Raw genomic sequence first — 12,564 nt, forward strand, 5'->3', positions numbered from 1 at the left:
CTGGCACCCTCAGTTTCAGAACAATGTTTCAATTTTTTGGGTTTCTTGGGCTTGCGGCGAACTCTCAGTGGGCTAGCCACCTTCCATCACCTTCAGAAGCTGGGAGATTAATTTGGAACTCCTTTTTGAATTGCTGGTATCAAGTAGTATTCAGTAATGTCCGGTCTAGTATTTGGGTCGATTGAGCTGAGTTCAGGTGTCAATTTTTTGAACAAGCTTTTTGTAATCCAAGAGAACAGCAATATCTGCAAAGCTTTTTTGATAGAGGGATGGCCATGGCACCCTCAGAGGTTCAAACCTCTCTGTACATATTTTTTCTTTTTCTTTTAATATAATAGATCAGTCTTTACAGAGAAAAAAAAAAATTAGTTAGAGAAAATCAAACATGAAGTCTATGTGAAGACATGCAACAGTTATCCCTTTGATTGAGGAAGTTACCCCTTAATTAAGGAGATCAGGATGAGTTGTACTTTGAGTTGTAATTAGTTAGCTCAGTTAACTGAGTTAAGTCTAGTGTTGGGCATGGGATCCCTCGCAACATGTTTTGGGGCTCAAAGCCCAAGTTTCGGTCAATAAGATTGTAAGACTCCGCGAATTGTGGGCGCGGAGCGCGAAGTCTAGGATGAGTCATAGGGTTGTTCACCCTAAAATATTGTAATTTAATGTAAATTTGTGTCAACCTACCCATGGTCCACAGAGCATGGGATTGTATAAATAGAGCAAGGCTCTAAGTGTAAAGATAGCTAAGGAGAGATAGAATAGCGAACGCATGGTTTGATGTTAGAGTGGAATCTGAAGTGTACTGGGTCAAAGTAGTAGGAAGAGGCTCTGCAGCTGAGTGCACAGAGGCCTAGTAGAGTCTGTAGCTGAGTGCACGGGCCCCTACAGCTGAGTGTGCAGGGAGAAGTTGGGTCTGTACTTGGGATTGAAAGTTAATAAAGAGAAGTTTACTATGTCCATCTGTTCTTGAATCTATATTTTGATGTTATGCATTACTTGTACTCTGTTTATTTTACTGTGCACAATTGATAATTACTTGTATGAATTATTATATATGAAAATAATCTAAGTAATCAACTAATAGATCCTAATTAAGAAAGACTTGAGTAAACAACAGGGGTCGCGCTGCGGCTAGAACTGCGCGAAGGCAGTTTCACAAGGCACGGGGTGCCCGCAGGTGCGCGTAGCGCGGTAAGTGCAAAGGTTGGACCGTGTACCAATCACCTCATATCAGACATCCACAGGGTGTGAAAACCTGGTTCTAGCACCCTCCCATACTACTTCGAGTGAGACCTCAGTCTATGCCCCGCGGACTTTTGCCGAAAAGGCCAGTAGTACTAGGATTTTCTTGGCTAAAACACTTATGAACCTGGGTCAGGCCCCACTAAGCCAAAAAATGGTTCCGTTGCTAGGACTAGGATCTGCATAAGGGATGTCTGATGTCGTGCCACTAGAACCCAACAAAGAAGGAAATTGAAAAGTGGTTGGAAAAGAAGATTCATGAGTTCACGACATAGGAAAATAGAACTCCGCAAGTATCTAAGGAAAAGTGGTTAGAGCGCTACGTGTACACGGAAAACCACGAGATTTTCTTTGCATCCTTTCCTTCTAAGCTATATGAGTGGACTGCAAGGTTAGCCGACAGCCAGGGAAGGTGTAGGCTCGACCAACTGATAGTGTGGACTTCGAAATTAGTGCAGACTAGAAGCATCAGAAGATAAGATCGCGCGAGCTGTGGACCATTGGCTTGACCAGATAATAGGGGGATTTATCACTAAGTTTGTGGTAGACATGACCGTGAGCTATAGCAAGGCAGAGTGATGATTTCTCAAAGGACCACGAGGTAAGTATATTAAATCTTTGAATACTTGGATTAAGATGCTATTATGTGAAAAAAGGGTCATGAGAATACATTAATGTTTGGGACTACGCAGAGTGGAAAAATCTACAAAAGTAGCGAAGAATTAGAAAACAGTCCCTTAATTTCACCCTCACGAGAGAGCGAGGAGGAGTTCGCTAAGGTCTCTCCAAGAAGTGCGGTCAGTTTGATAAGGCAGCACATCCCGCGGTTACCACCTCCACCCACACTGCCACCCACTTCACCTCCACCACTTCCACAGTTCAGTATGGAGAGCACGATCAAACTACCAGTATTTAGAGGAGTGGGGAATGAAGATCCGGACCAATTCTGGTTCGTGGTAAGAGCAGTATGGGAAGCACAAGGTGTCACGGATGACAATATTAAGAAGGCTACATTAGTGAGCACGCTACAGGATCACGCATTAACATGGTATATCAAGCACTCTAACGACCACCCAAATGTCGGGATAGTAGAGATCCAGAACACGCTAAACAGGGAATTTAGCAGGCCAAAGTCAGAAACACAATCGATCATCGGGTTTAAAGAAATCTCGATGCTCCCAGGAATGACTCTCTGGGATCTGGATCAACAGCTAAAGAGTACGATCCGTGAAGCCAATATGACATTGACAGATGGATAGCATCGCGCATGGTTTTTAGCATCTCTAACAGTGCATTTGAGGACAACATTGTCACAACAGAAACTTTCCACCCAGGCCAAAGCATTGGAAATGGCAATGAGATTACATGAGACCCCGATACAAGACCCTGGGTTGGGAGTTCAACAAATCCATATGCAATTACAGAATTTGTGTTTGGAAATGCAAAGTTTGAAGCAGGATAGGGCACTGCAGCTAGAGATGCACGAGGAAGTCTGGTGCATAAAATGCAAAGGCCAGGGCCATGACAAGGATCATTGCCCAGTGTTCGCAAACTACTTGCTAGGAGGAGTGCCAATGCCATTGAGACCGGAGGCACAGGTAGGGCCAAGCGCAACACCCACTTTATGGTGCGCGATCTGTCAGATAGGAGGGAAACACACGACAAATAATTGTCATTTGTTGCAGAAGTATACACATACACCCCAACAATTGTTTTGTAATTTTTGTCGGTCGGTAGGCCACGATGAGCGCACTTGCCGCAGTTATGAGCTAATGATGGATCGGACCCCTGCCTATAGGATGCAGATGGAAACGTGAGCCCTCGACCCAAATACGAGGATGGCACGCGTTGGATTTCAGGGGTGAGGTCGAGGACGAGGGGGAATGGGACCAGGAAGGGGCCACGGACAATTAATTTGTTACAATTACGGAGGACTAGGGCAGTATTCTCGCGATTGTACCAACCCGACAAGGATATCCTGTACGTATTGTGTTCATTTTGATCATGAAACAATATAATGTCCTACATTCATCATGAGGATGTGTAAAAAAGGGGTATTCTAGCCTCCTCCAACTCAGAATATACAAATGATGAGGTCTGAGCCGCGTGAAGAAGACCCGAATGTAGACATGATGCTCGAAGCGAAATGGCCACGGGAGAAGATACAAGGAAGTAGCCAGAGGAAAGTACGTGGGTTCAGAAGGCTCCTGCAAAGGAACTCGAGTTTAACTTAGAACACGCAAAGGAGAAATTCATGGAAGCTAAGAAGAGCTTCACGGAGGCCTCCACTTTAGGTAGTAAGGATCAACCAGAGCCAGGAATGGATCCTTCAATGCTCACTACTGTTGATGGGAAAAGTATCTACTCAGAACACCCCGATCCCACTAAGGTGTGACAGTGCCTTAGCAACAAACAAGGAAAACTACTTCCATATTCTTCTTTATGAACTGTAAATGAAGAGGAATAGGATGAACTAACATGTGTCTTGCGCTAGTCCTTTGATCCAATCTCTCTCCTCTTTGACAGCTTCCAGCTACCTGCTCATTCACTTGCCCAGCTTCACCAAGTTCCTGCAAGATCACAGAAGAGGAAAACTACACAAAGACATGGATTTACATTCATAAATAGCTTAGGATCAGATTTAAGCTAAACATGCAAATATAACAAAACATCATTGATACACAAGCATGTAGGAGAAACTCAAACAATTTTATTGATATAACAAGAAGGTCCAGGAGGAGTTACAACCGATGATTCCTGATCCAGCATCAACCCCCCAGCAAAGGAATCCCCTCTTCACCTCCAACAAAGCATAAATCACCCAATGCACTGATCTCTATCTCAAAACCAACAGCAATTCTCTGCAAAGTACAAAATTCCAGCCTCTGGATCTCTGGGATGAGGGATCCATATATAGATGTATGCAAAGAGGATGAGTCAGCTTATGATTTGACTTGTGGCTTCTCTCTGTCAGTTCTTGCTTCCACTTGGAGACTGAGATCCTCTTACTCATCCTTGGTCGAACTCAGTGAGGCAAGTGGCATTGGGGAAGATTCTGGAAGCTTCCATTGTCTATCCACCTCGCGGAATGACACTACCATTTGTCATTTCCCACTCAGTGCACCCTGGTAGTGCATTTAGGTGCGTTGCAACGCACCTAGCTATTGTACTGGGGTGCTATGCAACGCAGCTAGCTAGTGGAGCAGCTGAAATGATCCTGATTTGACTGTTTCTGAGCAGTTTCTGGTGGAGAACTTCTGGGAGAAGCGGTAGTTGGTTAACCTTGTTCCTCTAGGGGTAGGAACAACACTTTTAGGGACTTAGGATCCCTTGGTTTATGGACATTTCATGCTTAGAGCTGTAAGGCACACAAATGTCTATAACAACTACCTTTCTGGAGACATGCATGAAACTAGTGCGTGACAACAAGGTAGTTAAAGGACTACAGGAATAGATCATCAGGTGCGTGAGTTCAGGAGAACCGCGCGTAGTCCAGAAATTGGGGAAGCATGCATTGCACACTGGAAGAGAAATGAGGTTGACTACACAAATTGGTGAGTGTGAAATGGATCAAGTAATCCTAGATCTAGGTTCGGACACGAATGTATTACCAAAGCAAACATGGGAACGCATGGGTCAGGCCCCACTAAGCCAAAAAATGGTTTCGTTACCGGGACTTTGAACCCAGGTCTCTCGGTTGAGAGCCGAATATCCTAACCAACTAGACTACAATGGAACCATTTCTTGGCTTAATGGGGCCTGACCCATGCGTTCCCATGTTTGCTTCGGTAATACATTTGCGTCTGAACCCAGATCTAGGATTACCTAGTCCATTTCATACTCACCAATCTATGTAGTCAACCTCATTTCCCTTCCAGTGCACAATGCATGCTTCCCCAATTTCTGGACTATGTGCGGTTCTCCTGACCCCGTGCACCTAGTGATCAGTTCTTATAGTCCTTTGACTGCCTTGTTGTCACGCAGCAATTTCATGCATGTCTCTAGAAAGGTAGTGAGCATTGAAGGATCCATTCCCGGCTCTGGTTGATCCTTACTACCTGAAGTGGAGGCCTCCGTGAAGCTCTTCTTAGATTCCATGAATGTCTCCTTCATGCGCTCTAAATCAAATTAAGGTTCCTTTGCAGGAGCCTTGCGAACCAGAGATATTTCCACTTGTATGATAATACAGAGATCGGGGTTTTTAGCTGAGGCTTTCCCTAGAGTATTCTTCTGTATTCATGTGTGATTGTTTCTTCTTCATCTGTTATATGTGTTCTATTTGATCTTGCTCAAAATTGATTAAGCTTCCACAATTTTGTTTGTAGAAGTAGATCGAGTATTTTTCTTTAGTATGTTGCATTATCATGTGATCTACAATGAGAACAGTATACAAAGAAGGGAGAAGTTTGAATTTTGAAGTTCTTGATTATAGAAATTGATTTCTTATCACATCTCAAATTTCACCAATGGAATTCAATGGTTTGAGACTCGAGTATGCCCTGGATGGCAGATTGAATTATATAGCCTGGAAGGATCACATGGAAGTGGTATTAGAGGACAACAGGTTGAAGGACTTCATTGATCAAGAAGTCCCCAAGCTAGCAGCAGCTAATGCCCATGAATTGGCGGAATGGAAGAAATGTCTAGCTGGAGCGAGGAGGATTCTTTTGGAGGGAGTTCGAGACCATATTGTCTCGAGTCTCCATGGGAAGGAGACACTGTTTTCAATGTGGAAAACATTAAAGGTTCTATATCGGAATAGTAGCGATCAGAGGAAGCTGGCGCTGAAAGACAAGCTTAGGAAAATCAAGTGTGAAAAGGGTGACACGATCTCTACATATCTGAAAAAGCTCACCACCTGCAGGGATGAGCTTGGAAGTGTAGGAATCATGACAGCTGATGATAACATGGTGAGTCTTGCTCTCCTCAGTCTTCCTAAGAGTTGGCATAGCTACCAAGACTCAGTAAATGGAAGAGAGAAATTGCCAGATTGGGAACGACTATGGTCGGATCTGATGCAGGAGGAGATCAGGAGAAGCACCAGAGATGGTTCTTCATCAAAGCATGATGATGAAGAAACTCTATCCTTATTGAGTAAGGTGAGGAAAGGGAAAGGGAAGGCTTCCCATTCAAAATCGAGTTCTTCCCATGGTGGGAATAACATTGAAAAATCTAAAGTGTGATGCTTTAATTGTCATGAGGTGGGCCATTATGCAACAAATTCTCCACAGAAGAAATCCAAGAAGGGATCCTTGAAAGGATCAGATGGTGAGGCACTGGCCTCACAGTTCGAATTGGATTTCACCCTCATCGCATGCATGGATTCATCGGTGGTGGGTTGTGTTTGGTACCTAGATAGTGGAGCCTCATTCCACATGACTGGCGATAAGAGTTTATTCAGTACCTTGGAGGAGAAGGACCTCTAGATGCACATAGAGATGGGCGATGATGGAAAGTACCATGTTTCATGTGAAGGCACGGTTGTGTTTCATAGGTAGCATGGAGCTCCTCTCACCCTGACTGATGTAAAGTATGTGCCTGGACTGAAGAAGAACCTAGTATCTGTCACAATGTTGGAAGGCAAAGGCTATGATGTAGTCTTTAGTAAAGGAAAGGCATTCCTGAGACACATTGGCATGAGACATACCAAGAGGATTGGGATTTGAGTGAAGAATCTCTACAAGCTGGAGGTAGATGAATGTGTTGCATTGAGTTCCAAAGCAGAGTTGGTGCAAAGCCAAGATATTGGCGAGCTATGGCATAGAATATTGGGCCACATGCACCATGGGGCCTTGAAGATCATGCAACAGATTTCTACCGGACTTCCCAAGGGTAAACTTGAGCGAGTGGATACATGCAAAGGTTGTACCTTGGGTAAGTATGCAAAATATTCCTTTTAGGATCAAGACTGTTGAGCTGGAGCAATATTGGAGCAAGTTCATATAGATGTGTGTGGACCATTCTCGACAGCCTCCACCGCTAAACAAAGGTACTATGTTATTTTCATTGATGATTTTTCTCGTAGATGTTGGATCTATTTCATGTAGAAGAAGGATCAAACCTTCTCAAGGTTTTGTGAGTTCAAAGACTTGGTTCAGAAAGAATCAGGAAAGAAGATAAGGGCCTTGCGAAGCGACAATGGTGGAGAGTATGTCTCTCAATAGTTTAAGGACTTCTGTGTAGTAGAAGGAATTAAACGGGAGTTGACAGCAACCCATAACCCACAGTAGAATGGGGTGGCTGAAAGGAAGAATAGAATGATTGTGGGAGCAGCTCGGGTGATGCTGCATGACCAAGGCCTACCACTTCATTTGTGGGCTGAGCTATGCAATACAATAGTATACTTGTAGAATAGAAACCCGCGTCTTACACTGGGGATGAAGACACTAGAGGAGGCTTTCTCCAGGAAGAGACCAGATGTGAGTCACTTCAGGATCTTTGGTTGATCGGTATTTTTCCGTGTGACCAAAGATGCCCGGAAGAAGCTAGAGCCAACAGCTAAGTTGGGGATACTTGTGGGATACACTGATACACCCCACAACTATTGGGTGTTCTTTCCTACCAGTCAGAGGACAGTGGTATGCAAAGATATAAAGTTTGACGAGCAGAAGGCCATGCGAGTATCCCTTGAGAGGGAGCTCAAGTTGCATGCAGAGGAGGAACTTTTTGTTCCTAAGGAGGAGGAGCTTCAGACTGATGCGGAGCAGCTGCATGCAGAGCATCTAGGAGTGGAGACATCCACTCATGCAGAGTCTTCCAAAGATGGGAAGAAATGCTCAAGGGAAGCTAACAGATTGTTGATGGATGTGAGAGAGAATATGGGACAGCCATCTTCTCAGTGCAGACAGAGGAGGTCACCTAAGCGATACATTAGTTACATGGCCCTTGTTGGGGAATGTATAGAGACCAAACCATCTTCCTTTGAGGAAGCAGTGCAGCAGCCAGTCTGGGTTGATGCTATGGTGGAGGAGTATGACTCCATGGTACGGAACAGTGTTTGGGATGTTGTTTCAAGACCAGAGAACAAGTCAGTGGTGAGTTCCTGATGCCTTTACAAGGTAAAGCAAGCAGCTGATGGTAGTGTGGAGAAACATAAGGCAAGGTTTGTTGCCCGTGGTTTCTCACAGGTCGAGGGGATTGACTATGATGAGACTTTTGCTCCTGTAGCAAGGTACTCATCTATCAGATCGATGTTGGCACTATCAGCACAGATGGGTTGGAATATCCATCAGATGGATGTGAAGATTGCGTTCCTCAATGGAAAGATTGAGGAAGAGGTGTACATAGAGCATCCGGAAGGATTTGAGACCTTCGATCGTGAGTCACATGTGTGCCGACTTAAGAGAGATTTGTACGTGCTGAAGCAAGCACCTCATGCTTGGTACACCAGGATTGACAGTTATTTCACCAGGTTGGGCTTCACAAAGAGTGAAGCGGATGCGAACCTATACCACATCATGGTAGAAGGTAAGCCATTGATCATTGTTCTTTATGTTTATGATTTGATATTAATAGATGATGATCAATTGATCAAGTCTTGCAAGGAGGACCTTGCAAGAGAGTTCGAGATGAAAGACATGGGTCTCATGCACTAATTTCTAGGCATGGAAGTGTGGCAGAAGGATGGGGAAGTGTTTTTGTCTCAAGGCAAGTATGCCAATGAGATACTCAAGAGATTCCACATGTAGAATTGAAAGCCCAAGAAGACTCCTCTATCAGGCAACTAGAGGGAGGATGCTACTTCAAGTGAGGTAGTAGCTGCTATTTTTTATTGACAACTTGTGGGTTCATTGATGTATTTAGTGCACACGACCAGATTTGTGCTTTGCAGTGAACCAGATGAGTCAAGCTATGGTTCAACCTACCAAGCTGTTTTGGAAGGCAATGAAGCATGTGCTGAGATATCTCAAAGGAACATCTCAATATGGATTATGGTACAGACGGACAGAGGGAGTGAAGCTTCAGGGCTTCACAGATGTAGATTGGGCAGGGATTCCATCAGATTAGAAGAGCACTTCAGGAGGAATTTTCAACCTTGGTTCAGCTACAGTTTCTTGGTACAGCAGGAAACAGAGGTTAGTTGCACTTAGCTCAGCAGAGGCTGAATACATGGTTTCCAGTCAGGCTGCATGTGAGGCCATTTGAATGTGGAAAATTCTAGTTGGATTGTTTGATCAAAGGATGGATCCAACTGTGAACTATTGCAATAATCAGAGCTGTATCAAACTCCCTAAGAATCCAGTATTTCATGACAAGTCCAAGCACATCGATATCTGGTATCATCACCTTCAAGACTGTGTGTTGAATAGGATCATGTTGTTGTAGTATGTTTCGACCGAGGAGCAGGATGCAGACATTTTGACTAAGGCATTGTCAAAATGCAAATTCGAGTTCCACAGAGACAGGATCGAGGTGACAGATAATCACTTTCTTGTTGAGAGAGAGTGTTGAAAATAGAAACAAGAAATGCTAAAAATAGCATTCCTATAGATAGCATTTCAGGATACATTCCAATTTTAATTAGTCCCTAAATTAAACTTGTGAATTAAAATTTGAATTTGAGCTCAGCATCTATTTGTAAAATCATTAATTAATTCATCTTGAGTTAATTAGTTAGAGAAAATCAAACATGAAGTCTATGTGAAGACATGCAACAGTTATCCCTTTGATTGAGGAAGTTATCCCTTAATTAAGGAGATTAGGATGAGTTGTACTTTGAGTTGTAATTAGTTAGCTCAGTTAACTGAGTTAAGTCCAGTTAGATTAGTTCCAATAGTTTGTGGAACTAATTGTGAGTTCAATTAGTCAATGAATGAATGCATGCAACTAATATACTTCAAATAACTAAATATTCTCTCATAGATAACTCATGCATGTCAGTTTAGACAGAGACCTAGTTGAGATCAAAGGATGGGATAGTGTACTATCAGTTGCAAAAATATTCCCATGAGGATATCTCTTGCATGCAAAAGGAATTCTTTCCTTGAGGATTGTGCAGTTATTTTTGAGTTTGGTGAGCAGTGTTGGAGGTAATTACACACAGGTGGCAGCTTGAGGACCCAGGAGAAACTGTGTAAGGAAATAGGAGGCTTGGAGGACTGAAGGAAGTCATATGTGTTGTATATTATGTCTATGAGCAGAATTGAGGGATTGTACTGAGAGCTAGATAGTTTGTGAGCTAAAGCTTTGTGTAATCCAGAGATATTTCCACTTGTATGATAATACAAAGATCAGGTTTTTTAGCTGAAGCTTTCCCCAGAGTATTCTTCTGTTTTCATGTGTGATTGTTTCTTCTTCATCTGTTATATGTGTTCTATTTGATCTTTCTCAAAATCGATTAAGCTTCCACAAGTTTGTTTGTAGAAGTAGATCAAGTATTTTGCTTTAGTATATTGCATTATCAGGTGATCTACAGTGAGAATTTCTAAAATTGTCATTATTGGTGGTTTCCCTCATGTTTGTTAATGCTTTACATCATTGACCGATAATCAGGTGGTTTTCTATCATGTTCGACTTTGATACATTTATTGACATTTTAGAATTCATACATTGATCGGTCGAGACGGAGCACAAGACCCTAAATTATGTATGATAAAATCCAGGTTGCATGGAGTTATGAGTTATTCATGATTGTACACATGTTTCCTCTAGATGGATGGTTGCGACCATACCGTGGGTCCATATTCATGATCCTTTCTATTTGGATGGTTGCAACCATACCGTGGATCCATACACATGATCCCTTCTATTCGGATGGTTGTGTCCATACCATGGATTCATGTATCATTCAATGCCTATTCATGTATCATTAGGCATGATCATCAGAGATGTCAGATATGTATATTTATATGTATATGTATATGCTTGATTTGCAGGTCTCCCAACGGTGTTTTTCTAGTCCTTGCACTAACTTATAAATCATCTCAGCCATCACTCCTTGTTATTCCTTCATGCTTTAGGGGGCATCTGTTACACAGTATTTCGTCACACCTCCTATTCCATATCCCGAAGTGCCAAAACATTGACAATTTTACAGCATATCCATCATGATATACAGACCAAAACCTCCCTAAAGAATCAAAGGAAAATTTCCCTGAGTCAATTTTAAATTTAGTTTAATTTTTAGGGCCAACGCGTTTTGCTACCCTACCTGCCAGTGCTGAAGGCAGGTTGCATTGTTCTACCCTAGCACTTCCAACGCGAATCTTGATATGAAAACATGGATTTTACCTCTTCTGGAAGTCTTTCCCAAACTGGAGGAGAAGCTTTGTGCACTAGAACCTTCGAGAATAGTGAGTTGGATATTGGTTGTTGTTGATATGGTCAAACTCTCCCATTTGGACCTCTTGATATTATCATTATGGGTTTTCCCCTTGATATGTGGACCTTCCTCCCTCTTTTATGGATACCTAATTCCCTATCCCTTCCTATAAATCAACTCCCTTCCATCCCCAAATGGTTGGTCATTGATTTGTGCATTCCTATACTGAGATCATGCTTACATGCTACCCATTCTAACTTGGAGAAGGAGTGCTTGAAGAGTATTTTCTTGGACTTGGACATCCACCCAAAGGAGGTCTCCAACATCAAGGAATATGTTGTATGCTTCCCTTTTTAGCTCATTAATATATACATATGATGTTCAATTTCCATAATTGTGTAATGTTTATGCTATTAGCTTAATACTCATTGATCTATTAAGTAGTTTATGTTTGATGTATGCCATATATGCTCTTGAATCTTGCATAGATCTTTGATCTTTCTTGCAAGTACTCGAATGTGAAGAACAAGTAAGAAGCAAGCCTGAAAGCAAAGGATTCAAAGTCATCTTCAAAGGATTGAGTGATTAGCATCAGAGTGAGGTAGGCTACTCTCTCTCTGCATTTGTAAAACATAAGCTAGGAAAGTGTATGTTAGTTTCTTTAGCTTTTTGCTAGACCCACTCATTGGGCTAGAGGGATCATCTCTATCCGCAAAGGGGATTTACCTTCACAACGTTAAGTCAACCCAAAACTGCTCCAATTCCTGCATTTAACACACATTAGGCCACATGACATAGTAACTCACCTTTACTCTTCTCACTAAGAAAAATATAATAAAATATGTAAATAAATGTGAGAAAAGTCAATTTAATAAGATGGAGAGCAGCATTGTGACCCATATAGTTTACCTGTTGATGAGCCTCATCAGTGTTATCCATGGAATGGCTTCAGGCATGTGTCATTCACCCATCCTGGCAACAAAATTCCATCCAATTTTCAAGCTTGACAACTCCTAAATCTCTTACCTCCGTAATAAGGAAAGGGCCAAGCCAATGCATTT

At 42.4% G+C, this 12,564-nt stretch overlaps 1 non-coding gene across 1 annotated transcript; it reads right to left on the minus strand.

Moving 5' to 3' along the window:
* Nucleotides 1–4,904: 4,904 nt before the first annotated feature.
* On the minus strand, nt 4,905–4,978 carry TRNAE-CUC (transfer RNA glutamic acid (anticodon CUC)). Its single transcript has one exon. It is a non-coding gene; the product is annotated as a tRNA-Glu (tRNA).
* Nucleotides 4,979–12,564: the final 7,586 nt, after the last annotated feature.

Source organism: Pinus tabuliformis, chromosome 2_2 (genome assembly GCF_031772625.1).
Source record: "Pinus tabuliformis cultivar Carrire ecotype Pingquan chromosome 2_2, CPIR1, whole genome shotgun sequence".
Lineage (NCBI taxonomy): Eukaryota > Viridiplantae > Streptophyta > Pinopsida > Pinales > Pinaceae > Pinus > Pinus tabuliformis.